Source organism: Symphalangus syndactylus, chromosome 15 (genome assembly GCF_028878055.3).
Source record: "Symphalangus syndactylus isolate Jambi chromosome 15, NHGRI_mSymSyn1-v2.1_pri, whole genome shotgun sequence".
Lineage (NCBI taxonomy): Eukaryota > Metazoa > Chordata > Mammalia > Primates > Hylobatidae > Symphalangus > Symphalangus syndactylus.
The window spans coordinates 99811303-99831879 of NC_072437.2; the positions used below are offsets into that span (position 1 = coordinate 99811303).

The 20577-nt window shown below is 40.9% G+C and overlaps 1 long non-coding RNA gene across 1 annotated transcript in view; it reads left to right on the forward strand.

Annotated features, from left to right (window-relative positions):
• Window positions 1–18230, forward strand: part of LOC129463534 (uncharacterized) — a 257111-nt gene extending 238881 nt beyond the window's left edge. The window contains exons 3-4 of the long non-coding RNA XR_008651213.2: window positions 10402–10544; window positions 15855–18230. This is a non-coding gene — a long non-coding RNA (uncharacterized lncRNA). The remainder of the gene's footprint in view (window positions 1–10401; window positions 10545–15854) is intronic.
• The last annotated feature ends 2347 nt before the right edge of the window (window positions 18231–20577 follow it).

Sequence of the window (20577 nt, forward strand, 5' to 3'; positions counted from 1 at the left end):
ATACCAAGTGTTGCGAGGATGAGAAACAACCGGAATCATCGTTGGTGCATTTAAATGGGTACAAGGAATTTAGAAAACTGTTTGGCAGTATCTTCTAAAGCTCAGCATATACCTGCTCTATGACCTAGTAATTCTACTTGTAGGTATAAACCCAACAAAAATATCTACCAAAAGAAATGTAAGGAATGTATAAAGCAGCATTATTTGCAAGAACCAAAAAATAGAAAAGTCCAAATGCCCAGCACCTCATTCACACTTTCCAAACGAATTAACTCCTTCTGCTATAGCAGACAGTTGTTTATGCACCTGTTCCCAATGCCAGCACCTCACTCCATCTCCACTCTCATTAAACACTGGTCTCCAGTTACTCAGGGACTCTAGTGAATAAAAAGATCTTGGATGGATTCAGCAAAAGAGATCTAAATTATCTAAATGAAATGACATTATTATTTTGACTTCAAGGTCAAAATTAAAAGCTCCTTTTAAGCACACATATCCTCACTGACCAGCTGTGGGGTTCCGTGCTAATCCAACTGTGGGAACATTATTCGAGTGAGATTTGAAGAGAGATGAGATTCCACAATTCTCAAGAACCGATATGTGTCCAAGGACAATTTATTGGGGAAACTTGACTTTCCAATGATAGACAGTAGAGAGCAGATATATTTCCCAAGCATGTCTGTGATAGGCATACAAACTGTAGAAGCTGCATTATCAATTACTCAGTTCATTAATAATAGAAAAAGTTAATGAGTATAGAGAAGAGTGAAAACTGACATTGCAATATGTAAGTTTTTTTTTCCTTTTTACTCTGTTTCCACTATAGCACACTTTATAGTCTTTTGGAAATAGACTATAAAGTCTTAATAATATATTAACATGTAGACATATTATTAAGCATCAACATGGTGTTCCCAATGTCCTGGGTCTTTTTAATGCTACTGAATAACACCTCTAAAATATAGGCTTCACTCCCCATTTTTCCTTTACTCAGCACCTACTGAATGCAAAGCCTGCAAAGAGGACACTTCCACATCTTCCCCCTCTACCTACACAAGTCCACTCCAAAGCAAATATAGGGTCCCAAATCACAAAGGAATTTTAAAGCCCACAGGCAGCTGATCTTTGAATTCTGGCAAGTTCTTTATTTGTCGCTATCATATTCGAAAGCATTTTTCAATTTGCACGTGGATGATCACGCAGGAGATGATTTCTGATTCTCATCAACTAGGAGATGTGAGTTGAGGGTGTCTTTTGTCAGCCTTCAAAGGGGAGGATCTTTGCACAGGCAAACTGAGGATAAAGTTCCAACAGAGGGTTAAATCCAAGATCAAGCATAGGCGTGTCCAGGTCTTAGTGAAATCACAATGAATTACACCTTGTTCAAACCCTGGTCCCACAATTTTCCAACTGTAGAAGCTTGGGCAAGGAAATTGACCTTCCTCTGTTTCAAAGGTTTTTGTCTGTCAAAAGGAGATAAAAATGCTTGCCCTGAGAGGTTTTGTGGAAATTAAATGAAATAATTCATACAAAGTACTTAGTCTGATAAAGCCTTGTACAAAGGAAGCACTGAATAACTATCAGGCTTATTATTATTATTATTACTATCATCATCATCACAATAAGGATAATTATTATTATTCTATCATCTCCGACACCTAAGTATCATTTCTATATTAAGGCACAGCAGCACCATTTGATATCCTTTGGGAAAGAAACAGCCCTCCTTTTATTCTACATCTTTTTGTTACTCACTCATTAGCTCACTGTAAATTTGTGCTTTTCTCTTATTACAATATCCATTGGACCAGAAATGCTTTTTGAATGGATAATAACAATGACAACCACAATAATTAGCACAAACGGAGTGCTTGTGGTGAGCCAGGCATGGATCTAAGGGCTTTACATGCATTCTGTCACAACCACCTCATACTGCAGGTACTTTTGTTACCCCCACCTGATACATTTACTAAGAGAATTCCAATGTATTTCTTCTATACACCACCCAGACTCAGGTTTGCCATTTGGCCTCCAGGAAAGAAAATTTCTCTCATGTTGCCCTGATGGAGCTGTGCACGAGGCATGAAGGGGGTGAGATGGCTTGGATCTGTGTCCCCACCCAAATCCCATCTCAAATTATAATCCCCAATGTGGGAGGTGGGGCCAGAGGTGACTGGATCACGGGGCCAGTTTCTCATGGTTTAGCACCGTCCCCACTTGGTGCTGTAGTCGCGATAGTGAGTTCTTGTGAGATTCGGTTGTTTCGAAATGTGTGGTACCTCCCACCTTGCTGTCTCTTGGTCCTGCTCCTGCCATGCAAGATGCCTGCTCCCACTTTGCCTTCCTCCCTGAGGCCTCCCACAAGCAGATGCTACCATGCTTCCTGTACAGCCTGCAGAACTGTGAGCCAATAAACCCCATTCCTTTATAAATTACCCAGTCTCAAGTATTATTTTATAGCAATGCAAGAACTGACTAATACAGGGCAAGGTGCCAGGCAATGACCCTGGAGGCTAGTGAAGACATCACATAGGAGAAAATAAGACCTTAAAGAAGGAAAGATGCACCAGGCAGAGCAAAATCAGAAAACAAGCACAGCCTAGACCCCCTGGGGACTGGCAGTACTGCAGGGGTTGTCATGGAAGGAGTGAGACAGGGAGGTTGAAGGCAGATGGGCCAGATTGTGGGGGACCCGCACACCACGTGACGGCATTGTCCTCTTGATAGTGTACAGATTGTGGTAGCAAAGAGCATGCCAAGAGTTTAACCTGGGGTTTCACATGATCTTTTCCATATATTTCCTCTTACAAAGATCCCTCAGAGCCACTGTGAAGGGTGGCAATACTAGACTCCAAGAAACATTGAAGGTAGAATATATGAAAGAGGAAAGGACCAGCAGGGAGTGGGTGGTGGTGCAGCTGGAGGGGAGGGTCAGATCCCAGAAAGAGGAGGTAGAGTGGAAAAGATGTGATGGCTGATGGGATGTGGTTGGTGAAAAGGAGGGGACAGGCCAGGCACAGTGGCTCACGTGTATAATCCCAGCACTTTGGGAGGCCAAGGCAGGAGGATCACCTCAGGTCAGGAGTTCGAGACCAGCCTGACCAACATAGTGAAACTCCGTCTCTATTAAAAATACAAAAATTAGCTGGGTGTGGTGGTGTGTGCCTGTAATGGCAGCTACTTGGGAGGCTGAGGCAGGAGAATTGCTTGAACCTGGGAGGCAGAGGTTGCAGTGAGCCAAGATCGTGACACTGCACTCCAGCCTAGGTGACAGAGCAAGACTCTGTCTCAAAAAAAAAAAAAAAAAAAAAAAAAAAAAAGCAAGAAAGAAAGAAAGAAAAGAAAACAGAAAAAGGGGGACAATCCAGTAAGATCCCCAGTCTCAGTGACCAGGAGGATGGTGATAACAATGAAATAAACAAGAATACAAAACAGGAGGTGGGATTTTTTTTTTTTTATTTTTGGTTGTTGAAGAAGATAATAACTTCAGTATTGAACATGTGGAAAGAGAACTGATAAGAGCTTGTAAAATTCCTAAATTTCTAGGTTGGCAAATATTTAAAGGTAAAGAGAAGGGGCTTCTCTTTAAAGGTAAAGTGTAGGGGTTCCCGATGGGGTTACAGGAGGCTTCTAGTGGTCGGAACCTTGGCTTGTGTCAAACAGACTTGGGTTTCAGTCCTGCCACTGCCATGGCAAGTCACATAGGGCTGTATAGAATTGTGGGGTAAAATGGTAAAGGCCTGTGCGCTTTGACTCCAAAATCTTACTTCTGGGGATTTGTCTAAGGGAAATAATCCAGAGGGCTCAGGATGTGTGAACATGGCAGTTCCCTATAGCACTGTTTATAGCAGCAAAACATGGAATTAAGTGCTCAAAAATAAGAGATAAGAAGTCATGTCACAACTATTAAGTAGAACATTATGCAGCCAGTAAAATGCATAGCCTTGCTTTTATAGATGGAAAGATGTTCACCATCTGAGGAAGAGGCAGGCTACTTATTCAATGTCCAGCCCAACCCCATTTCATGCCATTCTCTCCCCAGTCACTCTCTCCAAATGTCACCTCCCAAAAGAAGCCTCCTCTGACCCTGCAGTCCCCTCTGTCTCCCAAGTCACTATCATTTCACCCAGTTCATTTTATCATTATTCATCAAGCATCTTAATCACGAGTGTCTGTTTCTCTGTCTATCCAATTGGAACGCTGTGAAAATAGTAGTGACATTGAAATAAGACCATTTGTATTAAATGAGATAACGCATAAATACATAAATGTGCCTGGCACAAAATAAGTGCTGAATAACTGCCAGCCTTAGCCATTATTATTTTTCTTCCTTACATCTCTCTACTACACATTTATTTTCCTCTTCCTATCATCATTTTGAGATCTTTCAAAAGTCTTTTGTAATTAATAGGTAAATATTTTTGGTCGAAGGTAAATATACACCAATATTCAAGGGAAATATACACCAATATTCAAGGGAAACCAGATTCTTTCCTAATGTAATTAAGAAACAGGCGCTTCAATTTCTCTCTGTAATGAAGACATTATTTATCATAATACATAAACATATATATACATAGATACAAAGAACATATTTCGTGGTGTATTAAAAATAAGATGGGCTGGGCGTGGTGGCTCATGCCTGTAATTCCAACACTTTGAGAGGCCAAGGTGGGTGGATACTTGAGGTCAGGAGTTTGAGACCAGCCTGGCCAACATGCTGAAACCCCATCTGTACTAAAAATACAAAAATAAAAAATAGCCAGGTGTGGTGGCGGGCTGTAATCCCAGCAGCTCAAGAGGCTGAGGCAGGAGAATCACTTGAACATGGGAGCTGGAGGATGCAATGAGCCCAGATTGTGCCACTGCACTCCAGCCTGGATGACAGTGAGAGACTCTGTCTCAGAAAAAACCATAAAAAATAAAAAAAAAAATGAGTAATTTTTTGCCTATTTAAATATTTATGTTTGCCAATCCTTAAAAGAGGATCTGCTCTGTGATAGATATCACTCCTTCACAAATTTCTTTTAGAAATTCCTTTTGCATTGCCTTCTCCTCCTTTTTTTTCCCCAAGGCCTTATAAAAAGACTAGTATTATTTGAATGTCATGATTTTGAATAACACAGACACATTCTTTTTCTTGTATTTTTACTCTCTCATCTCCTTTGTGACGCTCATATTTTTATGTTTCTCTTCTATCTTAATGAGATGAATGCCTAATTGCTCTTCCATAAGAGAAGTGACACATTAATGGGAGCATGCTCAATATAAGAGCATACATGGGGACATGTTATTTATATGGGATTTGGAAAGTCAGAAAGGGCAGCCTCTGTCAGGTACAGGCAGGAACTTTTGGTTCTGGTTTTAGAAGAGAGAAGCTTCTATTTTCAATGCCTTAAAATCTGTAAGAAGCCATTTTGCACGGCCATAGGAAGGTCACCTGATAAGGCTACAATTGAAAATGCACTCCTTGGGCAGAATTTCTAATGCTCTACAACAATGGAGCAGTCTGCACATTTAGTAGCATGAAATTTGGGGAAGAATCGACAGACAACTGCATATCTAAAACAGCTCATCCTAATTTGAGGGCAGGTTTTGTTAATAAACTGGGACATAAAGGTTATCTTCCCCTTCCAAAATAAAAAATAACTGCAATGGCAATAAAATGCCTTTGGTTAAGCTCTGCGTGCATTAAAGTATCGCCCACAGCACCACATCTTTTATGCTGGTGGATAGCTATGGTTCCACTCCTCAAGATCTTAAGCAACGTACATTTAACAGCATGACATGATAAAGGGAAAGCAAATTTCTTTTCTTCACACCAGATGGGAATAAGAAACGTGAGTGTTGTACACAATGAAACAACATCTATAAATCTAGCATTTTATCATCCCATTCCAGACTATAAAATTAGAAGATTCATCAGTTATACCTTCACTCATGAAATATACCTGCTGAGGTATGGAGTCTCTATGAGAAGACTGATACAGATAACACCTTCCAGCAGGTTATAGATCAGTGGGTGGCACAGCCCTAGCGGGAGCTGCAACTCTCAGAACCCCCTGCAATCGCACAGCTGTGGGATGTCAGGAGAATGCCTAGAGACAGAATTATTAGGAATCTGCTTATTAGCAACTCTGTAATTCATGGGCCGAATGGAGATCTTATTTCAAGGTTTCCTACACACAGAAATGTTCCCAAACAATATTAAGGTAATATTCAACATTGACTAAAAGTATTTTTCTATTATCAGGAAACTTATTATTTTTATTAGAGAAGGAAATGAACAGGTTTTCTCTTATTTCTTCCTCCCAGTTTCCAGTTCTAACCCACATTCACACCCTTTGTCCTCATGATTCTAACAATGAGGAAGTGATATTTGCAAGGTGTTAAAAGTTTTAGAGAGCTTCCGTGTTCATTATCTCATGTGATCCTTTAGTAACCCAGGAAGGTTGGAGCAGAAAAAGCTTAATGACTTGGCCGAGAGTTGGGATGAAAATTCAGATATTCTGAATACTTTTTAGTGTCTTTTTTTTCTTCAATGTGCTATGCTATGACATTTCCTTTCTTAGAGTTCCAGTGATATTAGCAAACTAGGTAAAATACACATCAGAGGTTCTTTTTTCCTGTATTCTTTCTTCTTTATCTTTTTAAAAGAATACCTGTGGGATCCAAAGAAAAGAATGTAGAAGTTTCTGCCCATTTCCTCTCTATTTGAGTCACATTAGATGGGCACTATGCATGGCTACTTAAAGGTGAGAAAGTTTACCCTGACTTGCCTGATTTGGGAATGTACGAAAATTAATTTAACCATGCATAATAAATTACCCAAAACTTAGAAGCTTAAAACAACAGTAAATATTTCTCATCTTTGACAACTTGTTTCTCTGGGTCAGGAATTTGGGAGCTACTTGGCTGGGTAGTTTGGCTTGAAAAAGCTGTTCATGAAATTGCAGTCAGGTGTTAGCCAAAGCTGCAATTAACTGAAGCCTTAATCAGAGGGTCTGCTCCAAGATGGCCCACTCGCATGACTGGCAAGGGGCTGCTGGCTGTCAGTAGAAGGCCACGGTTCCTCTCCACATGAGCCCCTCGCAGGGCTGCTTGACTGTGCTCACAACAAGAGTAAGGGACCTGTAAAAGCAAATGGAAACCACAAAGCCCCCTAAGACCTGCCCTGGAAGCCACCTGCCACCAGCTCAACTGTGCTCGATTTCGATTAATCACACACGCCAGCTTGGATTCAGCCTGGCATAAAACTACATGTGTGAAGTACCATTGGGGCCATCTTGGAGACTGGTAGGATTACTGTGGACTTCTCTGAGTAAGCCACTCACCATTCCGTCACTCCTGATAGGATTTAAAACACATTACCCAAAAAGATGGCGCATCAGCACTTGAGAAAACAGAAGCAGGAAGGCTCTTCCTACCATGCCTTCATCCTTCTTCCCTAAGGAAGGTCATAAGACTGTCATTCAAGAGAAGCCCTCCCTATACCCAAGGGAAAGGAGCCAAAGACACAGAGACACAAAGAAGAATCAGAAAAAACAGGGCTTGCTAAGATTCCCCTGGCTTTTACTATTAGATCATATTCTTTTCTCCTCCAATCATACTTCTCCATGACTGACCACTCTTCAGCAAGCCTACGCATGAAAATACACAAGTTGACCTGTTTCTTCGGGTCTTCATTTCTTTATGAAGGTTCCCATGTCACATAAAATCATAAAAAATAAATTTGTGGCCAGGCACAGTGGCTGACGCCTGTAATCCCAGCACTTTGGGAGGCTGAGGCGGGCAGATCACCTGAGGTCGGGAGTTAAAGACAAGCCTGACCAACATGGAGAAACCTCATCTCTACTAAAAATACAAAATTAGCCGGATGTCGTGGCACATGCCTGTAGCTACTCAGGAAGCTGAGGTAGGAGAATCGCTTGAACATGGGAGGTGGAGGTTGCAGTGAGCCGAGATCTCGCCATTGCACTCCAGCCTGGACAACAAGAACGAACTCCATCTCAAAAAATAAAATGTAAAATAAATTTGTATGGTTTCATTTTGTTAATCTGCCTTTTGTTATAGCAACCTCAGCCATGAACCTTTTCCTCCCCTACAATCCTAAGAAACCCGAATGTCCTGGGGCGTCCTGAATGTCCTGGCAGAGGATTGATGTCATGTTGTATATTACTGGGACTTGCTTTTAACATCACCAAATGCTATTAACTGAATGTTTGTGTCTCCCTAAAATTCATATGTTGAATCCCTAATCCCTATTGCAATGGTACTTGGAGGTGGGCCTTTTTGAGGTGATTAGGTCACAGGGATGGAACCCTGATTATGGGATTAGTACACTTAGAAGAGAAGAGTTCTCTCTCTCTCTCTCTCCCCTTGACACATGAGGATATAGCAAGAAGATGGCTATCTGCAAACCAGGAAGAAGGCCCTCACCAGAACCTACCAGCACCCTTATCTACGACTTCCTATCCTTTAGAACTGTGAGAAATAAATGTTTGTTGTTTAAGCTGCCCAATGTATGGTAATCTGTTATGGCAGTCCAGACTGACTGAGATACCCTCACTCAACCTTTCTCTTGGGAACTCTCCCTCAGTCACATGGACACCATGAACCACCTTGTATCCCTAAACCCCTGACCACACTGACCATAGTTTGTTGGTTCAGGAGTAGGCAATTGACCCAAGAGGGAAGGAGTTGTGGCAAATTCCATCCCCAGGCTACAACTGATTGTTCTGAACATTTACTGAACCCAGGAACTAAAGTATGGGTCACCCCTCATCAAGTTGTTCATGATACAGGAAAAGAAAGAGATACATTGAGGATGAGGGTTGGGGAGGGGGAGGAGAGGAAGGAGAAGGACAAAAAAGGAAACACAATGAATTCATTATGTTCCCAGAGAGAAGAATGATCAAAACACGGATGATCTTCTCACAGATGTGCAAGAGTAAGACACCTGACTGCAACACAGCCAATATAATCATTCCCTGAGAGTTTGAACTTGAGGCCAAAATAAACAAATAAACTTGAGGGAAGTCGCTCTTCCTCTAATGGTTGAAATATAGAGTATAAAATTTCCCCAGATGAAGGAACTGGTCAGTAATGAGAAAGAAAGAAGCTGAGATGCAGCACGAAGCAGAGGTTAGTGAAGACAGAAAGCAGAGCCCCTGCCTCCAGGTGAGCCTGCACCTTCTTATAACTTACAACCGCTACATCCTCTACAACCTTTTGGATTCTGTGAATCAGTAAATTCCCCTTTATGTATAAACTAGCCTAACAGAGTTGCAATATTGTTCGTGCTACAACTCAAATACAAAGAAAATGTAAATTTTATATGGTTTTAGTGGGGAGAATACGTACTTGGTTTTCTCTAATCCGGGATAATTGCTCAATTTCTCCTATATTGGGTTGAACAGTGGAAAGTGAACTCTCATGGCCTTGTGGCTCTGGAGTACAGAGGTTCCTGGAGTTCCAGAGCTCCTCTGGCTTCTGGCAGGGTGTCCTTGGTCTGCCTGATCACTGCTTATTCTGCAAAAGTCACAGCTTCAGGCCCTGCAGCCCCATGCAGCAGTGTGTAGCCCATGCACCAGCCTCTCTCTGCGTGCACCCTGGTGACCCCCACCTTGCACTGCCAAGGCCTCCCCAAGCTCTTGCTGAACACTGAGCCTTTGCTACATTCTCCCTGAGACCTTCTGAACCAGGGGGGTCTCCCTGCAGCCCCTGCAGCCTCATGTGGTATCAGACAGAAAATCATCATCCTCAGCACTTTCCTCAACCTGCCTAACACACCCACCCCTCTCAGGCCTGTGCATGGGAGTTTCCTTCTCCCCACTCAGTCCCTTCGCTCCTTCCCACCATCAGCCTGCAGCAGGAATGAGTGGCTTCTCCACCTCTCTACCACTTGGGGCTTTCCTTACATAAAACCCTAAGCCCTCATCCCTAACCTGACATCCAAGGCTGTTATACTGCTAATGCAGTGACAGTCTTTCCCTTACATCAAAGGTGACAATAAAGGAAGAGTTTAATGGCAATAAGGACTTAAGGAAATTTAAATAGATCGGCTTATTATTTATACGACCAAAAATAGCCCCTTTAAGCAAGTTTGCATTCTATATTGTAAACCCAGAGTCCTAACTAATGCCGCTAATGATTCCAGGTAGCAGTAAAAGGGTCGGGTGACATCATTCAGGCACTCGGTAAATTAGTCAACAATCTACTGAGCATTTACTGAACCCAGAAACTCGAGTATGGGTCACCCCCCATCAACTTGCTCATGATATAGAAAAAGAAACAGATACTTTGAGGAGTGGGGGAGGGGGGATGGGAAAAGTGGGAGGTGGGGGGGAGGAGGATGAGAAAGAGAAAAAATAAAATACAGTGAATTCATTATGTTCCCAGAGAGAAGAGATCAAAAGAAGGATGATCCCCCCACAGATGTGCAAGTGAGTAATTCGGTCCAGAAGGAAACCAGGCCCCCTCACAGTGGTGAGAGAAGACAGCACCAGCCAGCCTTGTAGCCTGAGAAGCTGTCTCCTCACCAGGTTTGATTCCATTGATTAAATTTAAATCTCTGAACGAGATCTCTTAAGACTGAATCCAAAGTAGGACAGAGATCATAAAAGGGTATATTGTGCCTTTTGCTTGGGCTGTACGCATGTATAAATATGCAGTCCAGTATCTCATTTTTATTTACTTCGATATAAAATGCAGCGAAACAATAGTGGAAGGCACTGGCCAGGACCCCGGGACACAGGCCCGTCCACATGCTGCTGGGGGACTCTGAAGTGGTTCTTCCCCCAGGATCTCCAGTGGCTCCTGGTCTTCCCCTTGTGTGACATTCAAACCCGCTGTGTTTACATATTTAATGGCTATTGCTATGAAGACATTGTGTTTCCTTCTTCACAGCTGGATGTCCCCATTTAATAGCCAACCCTGGACATAAACTGACTGCTCAGTTAGTAAACATGTTTTGAATTCGTAAACTCTTCAGGGTGGCAATTTGGCAATATGTATCAGAAGTTCTCAATTTTCCTTAGGAATTTATGCTGAGAAAATGGTCATGGATGTATATGCATAATTATTTACAAAAGTGTTCAGGACAATGTGGTTTACACTAGGAGAAATCCAGAAACAATTGAGATGTCTGGCAATAAAATCTTGCTTAAAAAACGTTGGTACCATCTTTAAAAGAACTACTATGCAATCATTAAAAATGACAATAGTTATAATAAAACTATCACATTTGGTAAATCTGTGTTTGCTGTGTGTGTAGATGTATAAGCAAAGAAAAGAGCGCAGAAGGACGATCCTGGCATATTAACAGTAGTCATCTTCAGGTGAAAAGTGTTCAGTTCACTCTTACTTGCTCAGTTTTGTTTATCGTCATTTCTTCAATATTATAAAATAGACATATATTTATTTCATAGTAAGAGTTTTAAAAAAAGAAAAATAAGTTAATAGCCCCTCAGCATGTTGTACAGAAAGCTGGTTATTTAATCTCCAACTCATTAATTTGTCCCCACTTTCTGCACAGGCCTCCCAGTCTTCCATGGAAAAGTTATACCCCAGTGCTTAAAGCAGGTGCTTATAACAGGATTTACACATCTGCTTCCTTCCTTCCTGCTCCCTAGAAGATGTGTTAGGAGGCTGTATACTAGGGAAGATACAAGCAAGTCTTTGATAAAGCATCCACTTCTACACTGCTGGTGGGAATGCAAACTAGTACAACCATTAAGGAAAACAGTGTGTAGATTCCTTAAAGAACTAAAAGTAGAACTACCATTTGATCCAGCAATCCCACTACTGGGTATCTACCCAGAGGAAAAGAAGGCATTATACAAAAAAGATACTTGCATGTGCATGTTTATAGCAGCACAATTCGCAATTGTAAAAATATGGAACCAGCCCAAATGCCCATCAATCAACGAGTGCATAAAGACACTATGGTATATAGTATGGTATATATGGTATATATGGTATAAAATATGGTATATAGTATGATGGCATACTACTCGGCCATAAAAAAGAACAAATTAAAGGCATTTGCAGCAACCTGGTTGGAATTGGAAACTATGATTCTAAGTGAAGTAACTCAGCAATGGAAAACCAAATATTGTGTGTTCTCACTCATAAATGGGAGATAAGCTATGAGGATGCAAAGGCCTACAAATGATACAATGTACTTTGGGGACTAGAGGGAAAGGATGGAAGGAGGGTGACAGATAGAAGACTATAAACTGAATTCAGTGCATACTGGTCATGTGATGGGTGCACCAAAATCCCACAAATCACCACTGAAGAACTTACTCATGTAACCAAATACAACCTGTTCCCCCAAAACTTATGGAAATAAACGATTTTTTAAAAAATAAATAATAAAGCATCCCTTTATCCACGCAAAAACTTATCTGGGTTAACCCAATGCTAATATTCCTTCTGCACACAACTACCAAAGCTCAAATAGACTTCCCTGCTAACAGGAATCCAAAAGAAAAACACCAGCACTGACCCACACCTAGCGGCTACACCTGCTGCAGTGCCACTGTTTGGCAGGCCTAGAGCTGCAGCCTGCTCTTTCGAAGTCATTTAAAGGAGGGTCAGCAACCCTTGGAACTCCCGGAAGATCTCTAATGGGTCCAGGCATTCAGTGCATGGACTGCAGAATACAGCACGTCTTCCAAAGCCACAAATGTCAATAACCAGACTGTTCTTCCACCTTGTGGGAAGAGAAACAGGAGGAAAGAGAAGGGGGAAATGATGGCCGTAGATCCTGAGCAGGAATAGTATTTGCCTCAGGCACTGTCAAGTACAATAGAGAAGTGGCATCCAGCCTTTTGAAGGTCTGGCTTAAATCTCTTCAAGGCCTGGACCACTGCTACTCTCTCCTCAGCCTAATTTATTTACATATTTCACCTTGCCTTCGCCTCCACGAGTTACAACTTAGGAACTCATTTTTTTAAAGCCATTTGAGTCCACGCCTTCTTCTATGAAAGCACTTTTAATTCATCTTTTTCTAAAGGATTCATTTTTTAAAAATCAAATTAGTGATAAAAATTCCTAATGAAATGATTGCTTCTGTAAAGTGATAGAAATGAAATGCCCTGACAAATCCTCCAGGATAATCGTTTCTTCAGTAATGTTTACCATCATTACCTATCCTGAATTTCAGATGCTGCAGCTTCCACCCCCCAAATAGCAACACAATTAATCTCATTAAAAGGAACCATTTGTGGTTATGAATTACCTTCATGTTAGGTTGATCAAGGCACTCTACTGATGATAAAATACTCTGATTCACTATAATTTTTGCATTGCTCATTTCTACCAAACAAAGTGCTTCAATCCTTCTAGGTTTATTTATTTATTTTTAAAAAACCGAATTACAAATTGAGACGTCAAGCAGAAGTTACTTGAAAATGTATTCTTTTCATACTCAGCCTCCAAGGTGATAATCCTTGTTTTGAGGGTTCTCATTACAATTCCCTTGATGAAGGCAGAGCTCATGAAAATTTGTGCAAAGAAAATATAACATGGCTTAGGAAGAGGGGAAGTAGAGAAGGAAGAGGAGGTTACTAAATTAAAAACTGCTGTGAAACCTTAGATAATGGATTCCATGTCTTTTGAATAGAAAATTACTGACTCCTCTACACAGATGCTAAGAAGATGTCTTCTCAGACCAAAAGACAAAAGTGCAGAACTCTCTTTCCTTGCTTAACCTTACATGCTTTTCTATTACCTTCCAAACTCCCTCGATGCATGACTGCCTGGCTGCTGTCAGCCTGTCTAACACCAGTTATGTTGTACCAGCTGCAAAGCAAGGGCTCGTGGCTTTCTGTGCATTCCACCCACCCTATAATGTTCTGCCAGGGCAGTGCTCAGTTCTCCAAGAGGTTGACTAAATAGACATTGAGTTGAAAAGTATAGGCTAGAAAGATTACTCCCATCCAACACAAATAAAAATGAACATCTAGAATTCAGTGCAGTTATTCTGCCCCTTACAAAACCCAAGGTGATTTCCTTTTCCTAAAGAATAACACTTTTGTTTCATGGCTAAAACGTTTTCTTAGAAATTTGCCACCAACTCAGCTATAGTTGGGAATTCCCAGTGAAAAGGAAGTGGCAAAATTCCCCTTCTGGGCTGAACAACAATCATTAATATAAACATGAAGTACAAAGAGTTTCCTTGTTTTCTTCTGCCTGGGTTTCTTGACACAGCCTGGCCAAACATAGCAAGTCAGTTTCCATCGCATCTTGCTATTAGATGAGCCCAAGTCAAGAAACACCCTCTCAACACATTGATTCCCAGAGGCCTAGAGAAATTTCCATAGCTGTGCACTTTTTAGCTCTGCCCAATTCCCCAAGTCTCAAACTCCTTCAATCTCTTAAAGTTTAGGGATAGTAACTACCATTAGTGTTTTACTGATAGTTTTATATTTAGATAGTGATTTAAGTTCTTTTTTTAATCTTTCCATTGTTAGGGCAGTTAGGGCCATAACAAAGTGCCATAATAAAGTACCACAGGCTGGGGGGCTTAAACAACAGAAATTTATTTTCTCATAACTCTGGAGGTCAGAAGTCCAAAATCAAGATGGCGGCACAGTGGTTTCTTCTACGACCTCTCTCCTTGGCTTAAAGGTGGCTATTTTTTGCCAGTATCTTCTCACGGTGCTTATCAGTGTCCTAATCTGTTTTTCTTGTAAGGACACCAGTCATGTTGGATTAGAGCCCACTCTATGACCTCATTTTACCTCAACTATCTCCTTAAGGGCCATGTTTCTAAATACAGTCACATTCTGAGGTACTGGGGGTTAGGACTTCAGCATGTCAATGTGGGGAGCACACAATTCAGCCCAGGTATGGTCTCATTTTATAGACCAGGAACCTAAAATTCAATAAAGAAAACTGAATTGCCAAGCTCACTCAGCCATTAGGTGATGTCACTAAAATTGGACTTAGCTCTGAATTTAAATGGCATGCCATTACAGCCTGCAGCCACTCCAATAACTAACTAGTGTTTAACTTCTCAACGTTTACATGTGACACATCATCTCATTGAATCTCCTGAGGAAAGCAAATCAGATGTTACCTTGGACTCATTTGGCCATCTCTACTCTTATTTATCTCTGCTTTGAAAGCCTGGGAGCAGGAAAGGAAGTTCTAGAATCCTCTGTCAGCCTGCTCTTTACCCACCTTTCCCCACTAGCTGAACCTTGTGATTTCGGGGATGCTAGAGGACAATCTGACCAAAACTTGACTCTCAAAGGGGTCCCAAATGTTGGCTGCAGCTCAGAAGCAAATTTGCCCAAGATAGTGGCAGGGTGAGGATTCATCACCAATGTTGATCCCAACTGATCTCTGTCAAACCTCAGGTGCTAACCAAATCTGAGAGTAGACAGATGGACCCAAGGATGAGAGGTTGAAATAAACAGGTGTTCCTGAATGCCTGGTAGAGTTGGCCCAAAAGGAAACATTCTGTTCCCATCATTTCAAAGTACCTAAATAGGCCTTGTATTTTAAATACCAAGAGTATTATTTTCTTAGAAGATTAAAAAGAAATGTTAACAAAAGTATTTGAATGCTCACTAACAGTTTCTTCTAAGGAAGAATAAAGCAAAAGTGTGTTGCTAGTGACTATGTGTTTGGTGCTTGCAGAACTTTTTCTATGTGTGCCTACACAGAAACGAGGAGACCTTAATTCAAGTGCCTGGTACTAATGTTAGTGAAGAAATCAGTACATCTCTCTGAGCCTCAATTCTCTTACCTACGGGCTGGATGAGATGATCTTTAATGTTCTTACAGGTCTAAGCTTTTATGCACAAACCCAACTTCTGTCTTTTTTTTTTTTTTTTCAGCTTTCTCCTCACTAACTCTTCAAAGATCCGGTTGATACAAAATGCACATGCTAAAATATGATTCCCCAGTCCTGACCAAGCTGATGTGGTCTTCTCCAAGTCCCCAGTCCTGACCAAGCTGAATCTCCTTTGTCACTCATGGGGCAACAGGGACTTACCTGCCAGTGCAGGAGAAAGGAGAGATCCTTTAGAACAGGAGCTAAGATGCCAGGAGCTCATGCAAAATGCTTGAAGAAAGGGGTTAGCCAGAAACCAAACTGGGAGTTGATGCCCAGTTTAGGAAGGGTTCAAATCGAGGAGTCAGAAGCAGCAAATTCTACATCAGATTCAAAATTCTTAACTGGAAGAATAATAACAAGTCAAATCAAGTTGGGCTCAAAAGGAATATAGGGGCAGAAGAGGTGATGCGCAGATGGGTGTGCCTGGCCGAATGGGGAGGGTAGGCACAGGCAGCGCACACCATTGCTTTCTTTTTTAAAGATTTTATTTTTAAGAGCAGTTTCAGGTTCAAAGCAAAGTTAGAAGTACCACGATTTTCTCCATATACCCCTGTACCTACACACGCATAGCCCCCTCATTATCAAAATCCCCTATCAGAGTGTAATAAATGACAATGAACCTACATTGGACACATCATAATCACGCAAAGTCCTGGTGTACATTAGCTTTCACTCTTGGTGTTGTACATTCTATGAATTTGGACAAATGTGTAATGGCATGTGTCCACTGTTATAGTATCATACAGAGCACTTTCACTGCCACAAAAATTTTCTGTGCTCTGCCTATAGTTGGGGATCAGAAACCAATATCCCAAAATATGGCATTTTGACATGCTGAACTTAAGAAGCTTTAATGTCTCTCTGACCTTCCCACCACCTCTTCTGCCCCACTTTCTTTCCCAAAACCTAGGATTATCTTGTTCCCTTATCTGCTTAAAGTCCGAACCTGCCAAAGAAGAAAACAATGACCTCTGGCTCCTTCCCTGAGTTTTCATTAACTGAACCTAGATTCCAGGAAAAAAGATTGAAGTCTGTCAACACACCTGCACAGACTTTTATCACAAACCATTGTCCACTCTGTGAACCCAACAGATTTTGTCCCAGACAACTGTATTCTCTTCAAGCCCATTGAATTCTCCCTAGGAATCATGCATTGCCCCTCAACAGAATTCCTCGTGTCCCTACTCACATAGTTTGCTTTGCCAGGATCCTAAGATTTCTTGGAAAACCTTAGGACCAGGAGGTATTCTTGTGGACTCATTCTGCTTTTCTGTAACTTCAAGATGGTGTATAAGCTTCTGCACCCCAGTGGGGGGTTGGAGTAATCACTGTGTCTCCTGTGTGAAAGTAAACAAATTTGTATGTCTTTTTTCCAATTAATCTACCTTCGGTGAGTTGATTTTTTAGTGAAACTTCAGAGGGCTCTTTGACCCCTACACTATTTATCCCTCCCGCTCCCTTCAGCCCGTAACAACCACTGATCTTCTTACTGTCTCCACAGTTTTATCTTTTCCAGAAGGTCATATAGTTGAAATATTACAGAGCATTACCTTTTCAGATTAGCTTCTGTCACTTAGTAATATATATTTAAGATTCTTCCATGTCTTTTCATGGCTTGATAGTCCATTTCTTTTCAGTATTAAGTGATATTCCATTGTTTGATGTACCACAATTTATCCCTTACCTACTGAAGGAATACCTGGTTGTTTCCAAGATTTACCTGGCCACCTATGGAATACTGTAATTTCCAAAACTGGCTGTAAGGTATTTCCTACTATTCTTGCATATTGCAGTTGCATAAGAATTGCGTCCTAAGGTTTTCCAGAAATTTGGCACTTCTCCATCAAGACATGAATTCTACTTCCTCTTAAGTCTGGGCAGATTTGTGACTGACTGGTAACCACAGAGCATGGTAGAAATTACACAGAGTGATTTCTGAGGCTAGGTTATAAATGATGAAGCTCATCTCCCTCACTGGAACATAGGCATTGAGTCCTGAGCCACCAAGCAAGTGTCCAACTGCCCTGAAACTGCCATGTGGTGAGGAAGCCCAAACTTGATGTGATTTCACCTCTTTTGCCCCTATTCCTTTTGTGCCCAGCTTGATTTGACTTGTTTTTATTTTTCTAGTTAAGTGAAAAGATAGCAAGGGGAAGCACTGAAGCTGCATCCTGAGTGAGACATGCCCGGCCACCGTGCAGCCACCCACCTCACCCTCAGCCTACTCTCCTCCACCCCCAACCCTTGTACTTTTGTTGCTCCAACCACTGTCTGGTTACAATCAGAGGAGAGATTCCAAGACAGTAGCACCCAGCTAAACCCTTCCTGAATTCGCAACTCACAAAAGTTATAAAAGACAATAAAATGACTGTTATTTAAGTCATATGCTTTGAAGTGAATTATTATTCAGCAACAAATAACCCATAACATCATCCTTTTTTCCTCACCTCCACTTCCCAGTTTTGCCTCCAGTCTGAGTACTTAAAGTTAGGCCTACAAATCCAGTCCTTTCCCTTCAAAGGAAACTTATTATAAACTGAGGCATCCAGAAAAAGGTTATCATGAGGTTTTAATGTCATTCTCTGCTCTCTTCATTAAGATACAAATAACCCTAGTATAATTTTTTCCTCCTGTTTACATGCAAATATATTTAAGAACTGAACTGTCCCAGTTGTTTATAATTGCGTCCATACGATAATCCCAAAACAATTTTAAAAAGAGAATAAAATTAATTTTTTATTGGTTTATATTTTTCTCCTCCTGGAATCCATTAAACCAACCATATTTTATTGAGTTTCTCATTTGGAGAAGGAGATGATATGTCTTGTTTTTACATTTTCCTTTGTTCTTATCTTGGCAATTAACTATTGAATGATTTGTTAATTAGATAACTGACATCCAAAGGCACTTCATTCATTATAAAAGTAAAATAATAACAGCTCATCGTCTAGGGAAAAATGCAGAGGAAAAATGATCACATTTTTAACATTGTGGTCGATGTAGGTAGTTGAACTTGAATATGTTTACCAAACCACTGAATGCAGACCAATGCTTTTGGAAGCTAACTTTAAGATGAATAAACTTTTGCTTATCCTAATTGCCCTTAGGAAATGACAGCACATGTTTAATAAGAAGGAAAAAAGTAGAGTGGGTTTTCAGTGTGACTCTTTCCTATGACATTTCTTACCCCACTTTCAGCAGAATCGACTAAAATCATACGAAAAGAAATCATGCCTTTTAAACTTGTCTAGCTAGTTCTTTATAACTCAGAGAAGCACCACTATTCAAAGTATTTTCAGCATCAAAAAAAAATCCCCACCCTCAAAAAATATTCGTTTACCCTTGAAATTGTTTTTGCTATCACCACATGAATTCTGAAGAAAGGTTTGATTATATTGTTAAATCAGTGTTGATTTAAACATGGATCGACCTCCCACATAGCCACCATATCTGAGTTGTTGCTAGAACTGAAAGAAACTGGAAGGAAATGAGCAAATTTTCCCTAAAAGCACTAACCATCCCTCTGCACAAATTGCCCTGGTAGGAAAAATCTCAGTCCCGCCTACCCTAATGTGAACTAATTTGGTCTACAGTGACACAGAGAAGGCACACATAAGGAGACATTTTCCAATGTTTAGAATTCTTTTCCCTGCTATAGAAAGCATCTTGCTATAGTAAGAAAAAGGCCAAAGATCTGCCTTACACAGCTTGGGATCTTTCTCCTTTGGCCTTAGCATTTGGGGCTCGAGATACTATTTGTGGAATGAGGCTGAGGAAATGAGCCAAAATGAATTTCAGGCTTGCCAGAGCTTACAATCTTAATGTAAATTCAACAATTAGCAATGCCTCAGCTGTGAAAGCTGGAAAAAATTCCACACATCAGATGGTGAGAGAGGCTCCTTGGAAAAATCATTTCCATTTTACTGTTGTTATGCTGTCATGTCCTCGCTCAACTAACCTTGAAAGCAGACCTGAACCCTATGAGTCATCAACTCACAAAGATGCCCCCAGAAAGGTAACGTCCTTATTCGGGCAAAGTAGAACTATCAAACCATACAAAGTCTATGCAGGGAAAGAGATTTAAAATATGATACGATATGAGGAACAGGATGTATCATCAGCTTCAAAAACTGCTGAGGTTAATGGACATTGTTGGATGCCAAGAGGATCCAATTAAATTAAGATACTTCTTATAAGAATCAACAGCTCTAACATGTCCTTGTCAGCCTAAAGCTTATAGCAGGTGTGATCCTGTAATATGACTCTTTTTTGTTTGTTTCCTGAAGTTTTTCAAGCAGGCAGAAAACACACATTACACATCATGGAGTCAATAGCTGCCTGCCCCCAGCAAAACGTGGGTCTCCTTCCCTCGTTTCCCCACCTTGGGGTTTTTCTAAAGAGGAAGAAAAATGTGAATGTGCATGTGCATATTTCATCATCCAATTGGAAAGAATATAATGATATGGGAACTTGAGAGAAAGACCTGAAATTCTAAGGACTTCACATGCTAAACACAATTACTTACTCTCTGGGAGGTTTTCCCAAAAAATCATTCACCCTTATTTTCATTGTTGGTCATTATAGATGATGCAAACTTTGTGACCATCCTCAAAACCAAGGACCGTGTTCCGTTTCAACCTCTTAATCAATTATACATCATACCCAGTCTGGGAGTAAATCTTGCTAGTTCCCTCAAACTTTCTTCTTCATGACTTTTCCTCATT